Here is a 10,000-nt window from a genome sequence, read left to right on the forward strand (position 1 = left end):
ACTGACTTTTAAAACTGTCCGTCTGCCACTTGGGACAGAGAGGAACCTGACGAGCCTGAACACCAGCCTTGGCTGGACCGCTCGGGCCCTCCCATGTCGGACGCGAGTCGCCAAATCGATCGGAAGAGAGTACCGATTCCTCTCAAAAAGTCTGCGTGCCCGTTATTATAAAAGCAGCCCACCGGCCGCGGTGCCTTGCCCACAAACACACTTGGTGTCTGGGGTGATTCAGAGCCGCCGCGGCTCGAAAGTGTCAACCTGTTTTAAAAGTCATCGCTATGCCGGCACAGGTGACTTTCAAGTTAAAGAGTTCTCTTTATTGGCTTTCAAAAAAATCTGCAAAGTGTCACAGAGATTTTGAGAAACTCTTTTTTTTCTTTATATTATTATAATATAATATAATGTGTATATGTTTTCGAAAAGCATCCACCAGCAATCCATGGTGAGCCTCTCTCTGCTGGCAAGCTCCTCCTGCCTGAGCCCGACGCTGTCGAGGCTCAACACGATTTCAGACTGACAAAGAGTTCGAAAATTGCCGCCTGATGTAGCTTTAAATGCTGACAGGTGACTTCCGAGTGCTCTTGTAAAGGTCTCCGCTTTGAAATTGAGAGCCTTTTGCCAAGTGTCACTTTTTCAGGCACTCTTAAAGTGCACCTGGGCTGTCAGAGAAAGCTCTGAAAATCGTGTTCTCGAAAATCTCCGGGTACCCGACCAATCCCTAGGTGCCCGAATGACAAGTGTCAATTCGGCAGGACGGCCTCCCACCTCCGGCCGCAGATGCGTCACTAAATCCCCGCAACGGGGGCTTTCTCATTTCGGCATAGGGGCTTCCGCGGCCAACTCATTAACCTGTGCTCGGACTTTTTGTGCCACAAGTGCAAGGGACCGTTTGCCGGCAGCTACTCGCACCCCCCCGCCCAGGGGGGGAATCCTCTGACCGGAGATCCGAAACGCCGGCCGAATCCATCCCCGTCGGACTTCCGAAGGGGTTCCCTCGACCGACTGACTTCCGAACTCCTTTCTGGGCTTAAACGGGTGGAATTCGGACCCTCTCGCAAGGGAGCCGAAGCCCGCCAGCCCCGGGAGGCCTCGGGGCCGCCGTTTTCAAGCCCGACCAAAAAACCCGAAAAATGGGGAAAAATGGGAAAAATTCCCACTCCCAAAAGGCTTAAAAGTCGGTTGGGCGGCAGCCCGGGTCGGTCTCTGCAGACCTGGAGGCGCTAGACACAAGTCTGGTAAACAGGCTAAGTCTCGACATGCCACCTCTTACTATCCTGCAGGTACCCCGCCAATCCCCCCGGAACCGGCTGGCAATTGGCGAATCAGCGGGACGAATTTGAATTCGTGACCGACTCTCTGACACCGAATCGCCGCAAACGCGTTTCGATTTTTCGGCTTCGGTACCTCCCATCAGACTTTGACTGGCCATATCTCCGGACTCACGTGTCGCAGCCGGGACCTTCAGGTACCGTTCGACGCGTCTAACCCTGCCCCGTCGAATGGCGCCCCTCGCGGTGTGGTCCGATTTCCGCATTTTGGTCAGATTTGCCTCCAAATTTTTCAGATTGAGTTGACGAATGCCCCCTACGGGGTAACCTCTTGCCCTTTCGGACATGGTCCCTGTGACTTAATTTCCGCCTTTTGCTCAATCGTTTCCCCATTTATAATTAATTTTAAAAATCGGGTTACTCAGTTCTGGTTTACCAGTTCCCTCTTCGGACTTAGTTTTTGGTTAATCATTTCCGGTTCACCAGTTCCCGTTTTGGACTTAGTCTCTGCGGGCCGTTTCTCATCTTTTGGTTCATCAGTTCCCCTCTTTTAATAATTTTTTGGCTGCTTTCGTTTGATCATTTCCCTGCCTTCTGGGTGACTTTTGCCCCTTAGGACTTCATCGCCGCACATTATTTTCGACTTCTGGTTGATCATTTCACCCCTTTTAATCATTTTTGCAACTTTTGGTTAACCATTTCACCCAGCTTCTGGTTAACCATTTCCCCTTTGGGACTTAGTCTCTGAGCATTCTTTTGGGATTCTGGTTAATCATTTGCCAATTTTTAAAAAATGTTGCCGCTTTTGTTTAATGCTTTCTGGTCAACCTTTCCCTCTTTCAGACTTCACCGCGGCACATTGCTTTAGCCTCCTGGTTAATCATTTCACCCCTTTTAATCATTTTTGCAACTTTTGGTTAACCATTTCCCCCAGCTTCTGGTTAACCATTTCCCCTTTGGGACTTGGTCTCTGAGCATTCTTTTGGGATTCTGGTTAATCATTTGCCAATTTTTTAAAAATGTTGCCACTTTTGTTTAATGCTTTCTGGTCAACCTTTCCCTCTTTCAGACTTCACCGCGGCACATTGCTTCAGCCTCCTGGTTAATCATTTCACCCCTTTTAATCATTTTTGCAACTTTTGGTTAACCATTTCCCCCAGCTTCTGGTTAACCATTTCCCCTTTGGGACTTAGTCTCTGAGCATTCTTTTGGGATTCTGGTTAATCATTTGCCAATTTTTAAAAAATGTTGCCACTTTTGTTTAATGCTTTCTGGTCAACCTTTCCCTCTTTCAGACTTCACCGCGGCACATTGCTCCAGCCTCCTGGTTAATCATTTCACCCCTTTTAATCATTTTTGCAACTTTTGGTTAACCATTTCCCCCAGCTTCTGGTTAACCATTTCCCCTTTGGGACTTAGTCTCTGAGCATTCTTTTGGGATTCTGGTTAATCATTTGCCAATTTTTTAAAAATGTTGCCACTTTTGTTTAATGCTTTCTGGTCAACCTTTCCCTCTTTCAGACTTCACCGCGGCACATTGCTTTAGCCTCCTGGTTAATCATTTCACCCCTTTTAATCATTTTTGCAACTTTTGGTTAACCATTTCCCCCAGCTTCTGGTTAACCATTTCCCCTTTGGGACTTAGTCTCTGAGCATTCTTTTGGGATTCTGGTTAATCATTTGCCAATTTTTAAAAAATGTTGCCACTTTTGTTTAATGCTTTCTGGTCAACCTTTCCCTCTTTCAGACTTCACCGCGGCACATTGCTTCAGCCTCCTGGTTAATCATTTCACCCCTTTTAATCATTTTTGCAACTTTTGGTTAACCATTTCCCCCAGCTTCTGGTTAACCATTTCCCCTTTGGGACTTAGTCTCTGAGCATTCTTTTGGGATTCTGGTTAATCATTTGCCAATTTTTTAAAAATGTTGCCACTTTTGTTTAATGCTTTCTGGTCAACCTTTCCCTCTTTCAGACTTCACCGCGGCACATTGCTTTAGCCTCCTGGTTAATCATTTCACCCCTTTTAATCATTTTTGCAACTTTTGGTTAACCATTTCCCCCAGCTTCTGGTTAACCATTTCCCCTTTGGGACTTAGTCTCTGAGCATTCTTTTGGGATTCTGGTTAATCATTTGCCAATTTTTAAAAAATGTTGCCACTTTTGTTTAATGCTTTCTGGTCAACCTTTGCCTCTTTCAGACTTCCCCGCGGCACATTGCTTCAGCCTCCTGGTTAATCATTTCACCCCTTTTAATCATTTTTGCAACTTTTGGTTAACCATTTCCCCCAGCTTCTGGTTAACCATTTCCCCTTTGGGACTTAGTCTCTGAGCATTCTTTTGGAATTCTGGTTAATCATTTGCCAATTTTTAAAAAATGTTGCCGCTTTTGTTTAATGCTTTCTGGTCAACCTTTCCCTCTTTCAGACTTCACCGCGGCACATTGCTTTAGCCTCCTGGTTAATCATTTCACCCCTTTTAATCATTTTTGCAACTTTTGGTTAACCATTTCCCCCAGCTTCTGGTTAACCATTTCCCCTTTGGGACTTAGTCTCTGAGCATTCTTTTGGGATTCTGGTTAATCATTTGCCACTTTTTAAAAAATGTTGCCGCTTTTGTTTAATGCTTTCTGGTCAACCTTTCCCTCTTTCAGACTTCACCGCGGCACATTGCTTTAGCCTCCTGGTTAATCATTTCACCCCTTTTAATCATTTTTGCAACTTTTGGTTAACCATTTCCCCCAGCTTCTGGTTAACCATTTCCCCTTTGGGACTCAGTCTCTGAGCATTCTTTTGGGATTCTGGTTAATCATTTGCCACTTTTTTAAAAATGTTGCCGCTTTTGTTTAATGCTTTCTGGTCAACCTTTCCCTCTTTCAGACTTCACCGCGGCACATTGCTTTAGCCTCCTGGTTAATCATTTCACCCCTTTTAATCATTTTTGCAACTTTTGGTTAACCATTTCCCCCAGCTTCTGGTTAACCATTTCCCCTTTGGGACTTAGTCTCTGAGCATTCTTTTGGGATTCTGGTTAATCATTTGCCAATTTTTAAAAAATGTTGCCGCTTTTGTTTAATGCTTTCTGGTCAACCTTTCCCTCTTTCAGACTTCACCGCGGCACATTGCTTTAGCCTCCTGGTTAATCATTTCACCCCTTTTAATCATTTTTGCAACTTTTGGTTAACCATTTCCCCCAGCTTCTGGTTAACCATTTCCCCTTTGGGACTTAGTCTCTGAGCATTCTTTTGGGATTCTGGTTAATCATTTGCCAATTTTTAAAAAATGTTGCCGCTTTTGTTTAATGCTTTCCCTGCTTTGTGGTCAAACTTTTCCCCTTTAGGACTTCATCGCCGCACATTATTTTCGAATTCTGGTTAATCATTTCACCCCTTTTAATCATTTTTGCAACTTTTGGTTAACCATTTCCCCCAGCTTCTGGTTAACCATTTCCCCTATGGGACTTAGTCTCTGAGCATTCTTTTGGGATTCTGGTTAATCATTTGCCAATTTTTAAAAAATGTTGCCGCTTTTGTTTAATGCTTTCTGGTCAACCTTTCCCTCTTTCAGACTTCACCGCGGCACATTGCTTTAGCCTCCTGGTTAATCATTTCACCCCTTTTAATCATTTTTGCAACTTTTGGTTAACCATTTCCCCCAGCTTCTGGTTAACCATTTCCCCTTTGGGACTTAGTCTCTGAGCATTCTTTTGGGATTCTGGTTAATCATTTGCCACTTTTTTAAAAATGTTGCCGCTTTTGTTTAATCGTTTCCCTGCTATGTGGTCAACCTTTTCCCCTTTCAGACTTCATCGCCGCGCATTGTTGTCGACTTCTGGTTAATCATTTTTCCCCTTTAAATCTTTTTTTGCCACTTTCGGTTAACCATTTCACCCAGCTTCTGGTTAACCATTTGCCCCATTATACTGAATTTTTCCGCTTTGGTTTAATCATTTCCCTGCTTTCTTGTCAACCTTTTCCCCTTTTGGACTTCGCCGCCGCACTTTGCTTTTGCCTTCTGGTTAAACATTTCTCCCCTTTTAATCCTTTTTCCCACTTTTGGTTCACCAGTTCACCCAGCTTCTGGTTAACCATTTCCCCTTTGGGACTTAAGTCTCTGAGCATTCTTTTGGGATTCTGGTTAACCATTTGCCACTTTTTTAAAAATGTTGCCGCTTTTGTTTAATGCTTTCCCTGCTTTCTGGTCAACCTTTTCCCCTTACGACTTCGCCGCCGCACTTTGCTTTCGCCTTCTGGTTAATCATTTCACCCCTTTTAATCCTTTTTCCCACTTTGGGTTGGACAGTTCACCCAGCTACTGGTTAACCATTTCCCCTTTGGGACTTAAGTCTCTGAGCATTCTTTTGTGATTCTGGTTCACCATTTGTCCCTTTTTAAAAGATATTGCTGCTTTTGATTAAACCTTTCCCTGCTTTGCGGTCGACCTATTCCTCTTTCAGACTTCATCGCCGCACCTTGTTTTCGACATCTGGTTCAACATTTCTCCCCTTTTAATCCTTTTTCCCACTTTTGGTTAAGCAGTTCACCCAGCTTCTGGTTCACCATTTGCCCCTTTTTACTGAATTTTTCTGCTTTTGTTTAATCATTTCCCTGCTTTGCGGTCGACCTATTCCTCTTTCAGACTTCATCGCCGCGCATTGTTTTCGACATCTGGTTCAACATTTCTCCCTTTTAATCCTCTTTCCCACTTTTGGTTAAGCAGTTCACCCAAACTTCTGGTTAACCATTTGCCCCTTCTTACTGAATTTTTCTGCTTTTGTTTAATCATTTCCCTGCTTTATGGTCAACCTTTTCCCCTTTAGACTTCGCCGCCGCACTTTGCTTTCGCCTTCTGGTTAATCATTTCTCAACATTTTAATCCTTTTTCCCACTTTTGGTTAAACAGTTCACCCAGCTTCTGGTTAACCATTTGCCCCTTTGGGACTTAAGTCTCTGAGCATTCTTTTGGGATTCTGGTTCACCATTTGTCCCTTTTTAAAAGATATTGCTGCTTCTGTTTAATCCTTTCCCTGCTTTGCGGTCAACCTTTTCCTCTTTCAGACTTCATCGCCGCGCATTGTTTTCGACATCTGGTTCAACATTTCTCCCCTTTTAATCCTCTTTCCCACTTTTGGTTAAGCAGTTCACCCAACTTCTGGTTCACACTTGCCCCTTTTTACTGAATTTTTCTGCTTTTGTTTAATCATTTCCCTGCTTTCCGGTCAACCTTTCCCTCTTTCAGACTTAATCGCCGCACATTGTTGTCGACTTCTGGTTGATCAGTTCACCCCTTTTTTATCCTTTTTCCCACTTTGGGTTAAGCAGTTCACCCAGCTTCTGGTTAACCATTTGCCCCTTTGGCACTTAAGTCTCTGAGCATTCTTTTGGGATTCTGGTAAACCATTTGTCCCTTTTTAAAAAATGCTGCTGCTTTTGTTTAATGCTTGCCCTGCTTTGCGGTCGATCATTTCACCCCTTTTAATCCATTTTTGCCACTTTGGGTTAAACAGTTCACACAACTTCTGGTTCACCATTTCACATTTCGGAACTTTTATTCCCACCATTACTTTGGGCTTCTGGTTCATCATTTCACGCTGTTTTACAAATCTTTGCCGCTTCACTTTTAATCCACAAACCGTGGCTCGCTTTCGGGTGGGGGGGGGGGGTAGCGGGTTTGGGCCGGGCACTCGACATCCCGGTGTGCGACCGGGTTCGTTCTGGTACCGCTCGGTGCCCCTCGTCCTGCTCTTGCCGCGGAAGCAAACCAGACGACCGTCGGTCTCACGCCCGAGGGGAGAGGAGGCGGAAAGCGGTTTGCAGCCTTTCGCTGTACCTCCGGCGGGCAGCGCCGCACCTCCGAGTGCTCGGTACCGTTCGCTGCACCTCGTCCGGCCGCACGCAGCGAGCCAAACCCGGAGGAAATCGGCCTGTGCCTTCTCGAGATATGGGCCTCCGGGTGGGACGGACAAACCGGGGCCCCGAGCTCGCTTTCGGCGGCCCGGCACTCGACTTCCCGGTGTCCGAACGTGATCCTTCCGGTACCCTTCGGTGCCCCTTGCCCGACTCTAGCTCCCGTGCTGAAGCGGAGTCGGTCGGCCTGACGGCCTGCCGAGTTAACCAGCGGAAAGCGGTGCGCAGCCTTTCGCTTGCAGCTCCGGCGGGCAGCGCCGCACCTCCGGCTGCTCAGTGCCGTCCGCTGCTCCCCTTCCGGCTGCACGCAGCGAACCATACCCGGAGGAAATCGGCCTCGGCCTTCCGGAGATATGGGCCTGCGAGTGGGACCAATAAATCGGTGCACATTTCCGGCTCGGTTTCCGGCCTCGGCACTATCAGTTCACGCCGTCCGACCGACGTCGTTCTGGCACGGTTCCGTTGCTCCTTGATCCGGTCCAGCCACGGTAATCAGCCGAAGATGGTGGGGGGGACACATTGCCCGCCGAGTTAGCCGGAGGAAATCGGCCTCGGACTTCCTCAGATATCAGCCTCCGGGTGGGACAGACAAACCGGGGACCCGAGCACGCTTTCGGCGGCCCGCTGGTCGACTTCCCGGTGTGCGACCGGGTTCGTTCCCGGTACCGTTCGCTGCCCCTCGTCCTGCTCTAGCCGCGGAAACAAACCCGACGACCGTCGGTCTCACGCCCGCGGAGGGAGGTGGCGGAAAGTGGTTTGCAGCCTTTCGCTGTACCTCCGGCGGGCAGCGCCCGACCTCCGAGTGCTCGGTACCGTCCGCTGCGCCTGGTCCGGCCGCACACAACGAGCCATACCCGGTGGAAATCGGCCTGTGCCTTCCAGAGATATGGGCCTCCGGGTGGGACGGACAAACCGGGGCCCCGTGCTCGCTTTCGGCGGCCCGCTAGTCGACTTCCCGGTGTGCGACCGGGTTCCTTCCGGTACCGTTCGCTGCCCCTCGTCCTGCTCTAGCCGCGGAAACAAACCCGACGACCGTCGGTCTCACGCCCGCGGAGGGAGGCGGCGGAAAGTGGTTTGCAGCCTTTCGCTGTACCTCCGGCGGGCAGCGCCCGACCTCCGAGTGCTCGGTACCGTCCGCTGCGCCTGGTCCGGCCGCACACAACGAGCCATACCCGGTGGAAATCGGCCTGTGTCTTCCGGAGATATGGGCCTCCGGGTGGGACGGACAAACCGGGGCCCCGAGCGGTGGCACCCTGCTCGCTTTCGGCGGCCCGGCACTCGACTTCCCGGTGTGCGAACGTCATCGTTCCGGTACCCTTCGGTGCCCCTTGCCCCACTCTAGCTCCGGTGCTAAAGCGGAGTCGGTCGGTCTCACGGACGCCGAGTTAGCAGGCGGAAAGCGGTGCGCAGCCTTTCGCTGTCACTCCGGCGGGCAGCACCGCACCTCCGAGTGCTCGGTACCGAACGCTGCGCCGCCTCCTGCCGCACGCAACGAGCCATACCCGCAGGAAATCGGCCTCGGCGTTCCGGAGTTATCCGCCTCCGAGTGGGCCTGACCAAGCGGGGTGAACTGGAAATCATTAACCAACGTACTTCCATGTTTTCACCCGCAGAGGGCAGCACTCTCTTCTCCGTTTTAAACTGGGCCGACCCGGCTCCGTTTCGAGACCCGGCACTCGACTTCCCGGTGTGCGACCGGGTTCGTTCCGGTACCGTTCGCTGCCCCTCGTCCTGCTCTAGCCGCGGAACTAAACCCGACGACCGTCGGTCTCACGCCCGCGGAGGGAGGCGGCGGAAAGTGGTTTGCAGCCTTTCGCTGTACCTCCGGCGGGCAGCGCCCGACCTCCGAGTGCTCGGTACCGTCCGCTGCGCCTGGTCCGGCCGCACACAACGAGCCATACCCGGTGGAAATCGGCCTGTGCCTTCCGGAGATATGGGCCTCCGGGTGGGACGGACAAACCGGGGCCCCGAGCTCGCTTTCGGCGGCCCGCTAGTCGACTTCCCGGTGTGCGACCGGGTTCCTTCCAGTACCGTTCGCTGCCCCTCGTCCTGCTCTAGCCGCGGAACCAAACCCGACGACCGTCGGTCTCACGCCCGCGGAGGGAGGCGGCGGAAAGTGGTTTGCAGCCTTTCGCTGTACCTCCGGCGGGCAGCGCCGGACCTCCGAGTGCTCGGTACCGTCCGCTGCGCCTGGTCCGGCCGCACGCAACGAGCCATACCCGGAGGAAATCGGCCTGTGCCTTCCGGAGATATGGGCCTCCGGGTGGGACGGACAAACCGGGGCCCCGAGCGGTGGCACCCTGCTCGCTTTCAGCGGCCCGGCACTCGACTTCCCGGTATGCGAACGTGATCGTTCCGGTACCCTTCGGTGCCCCTTGCCCCACTCTAGCTCCGGTGCTAAAGCGGAGTCGGTCGGTCTCACGGACGCCGAGTTACCAGGCGGAAAGCGGTGCGCAGCCTTTCGCTGTCACTCCGGCGGGCAGCACCGCATCTCCGAGTGCTCGGTACCGTACGCTGCGCCGCCTCCTGCCGCACGCAACGAGCCATACCCGGAGGAAATCGGCCTCGGCGTTCCGGAGTTATCCGCCTCCGAGTGGGCCTGACCAAGCGGGGTGAACTGGAAATCATTAACCAACGTACTTCCAGGTTTTCACCCGCAGAGGGCAGCACTCTATTCTCCGTTTTAAATTGGGCTGACCCGGCTCCGTTTCGAGACCCGGCACTCGACTTCCCGGTGTGCGAACGTGATCGTTCCGGTACCCAACCGTGCCCCTTGCCCCACTCTAGCTCCGGCGGTAAAGCGAAGTCGGTCGGTCTCACGGACGCCGA

Source organism: Heptranchias perlo, unplaced genomic scaffold, assembly GCF_035084215.1.
Source record: "Heptranchias perlo isolate sHepPer1 unplaced genomic scaffold, sHepPer1.hap1 HAP1_SCAFFOLD_363, whole genome shotgun sequence".
Taxonomy (NCBI): Eukaryota; Metazoa; Chordata; class Chondrichthyes; order Hexanchiformes; family Hexanchidae; genus Heptranchias; species Heptranchias perlo.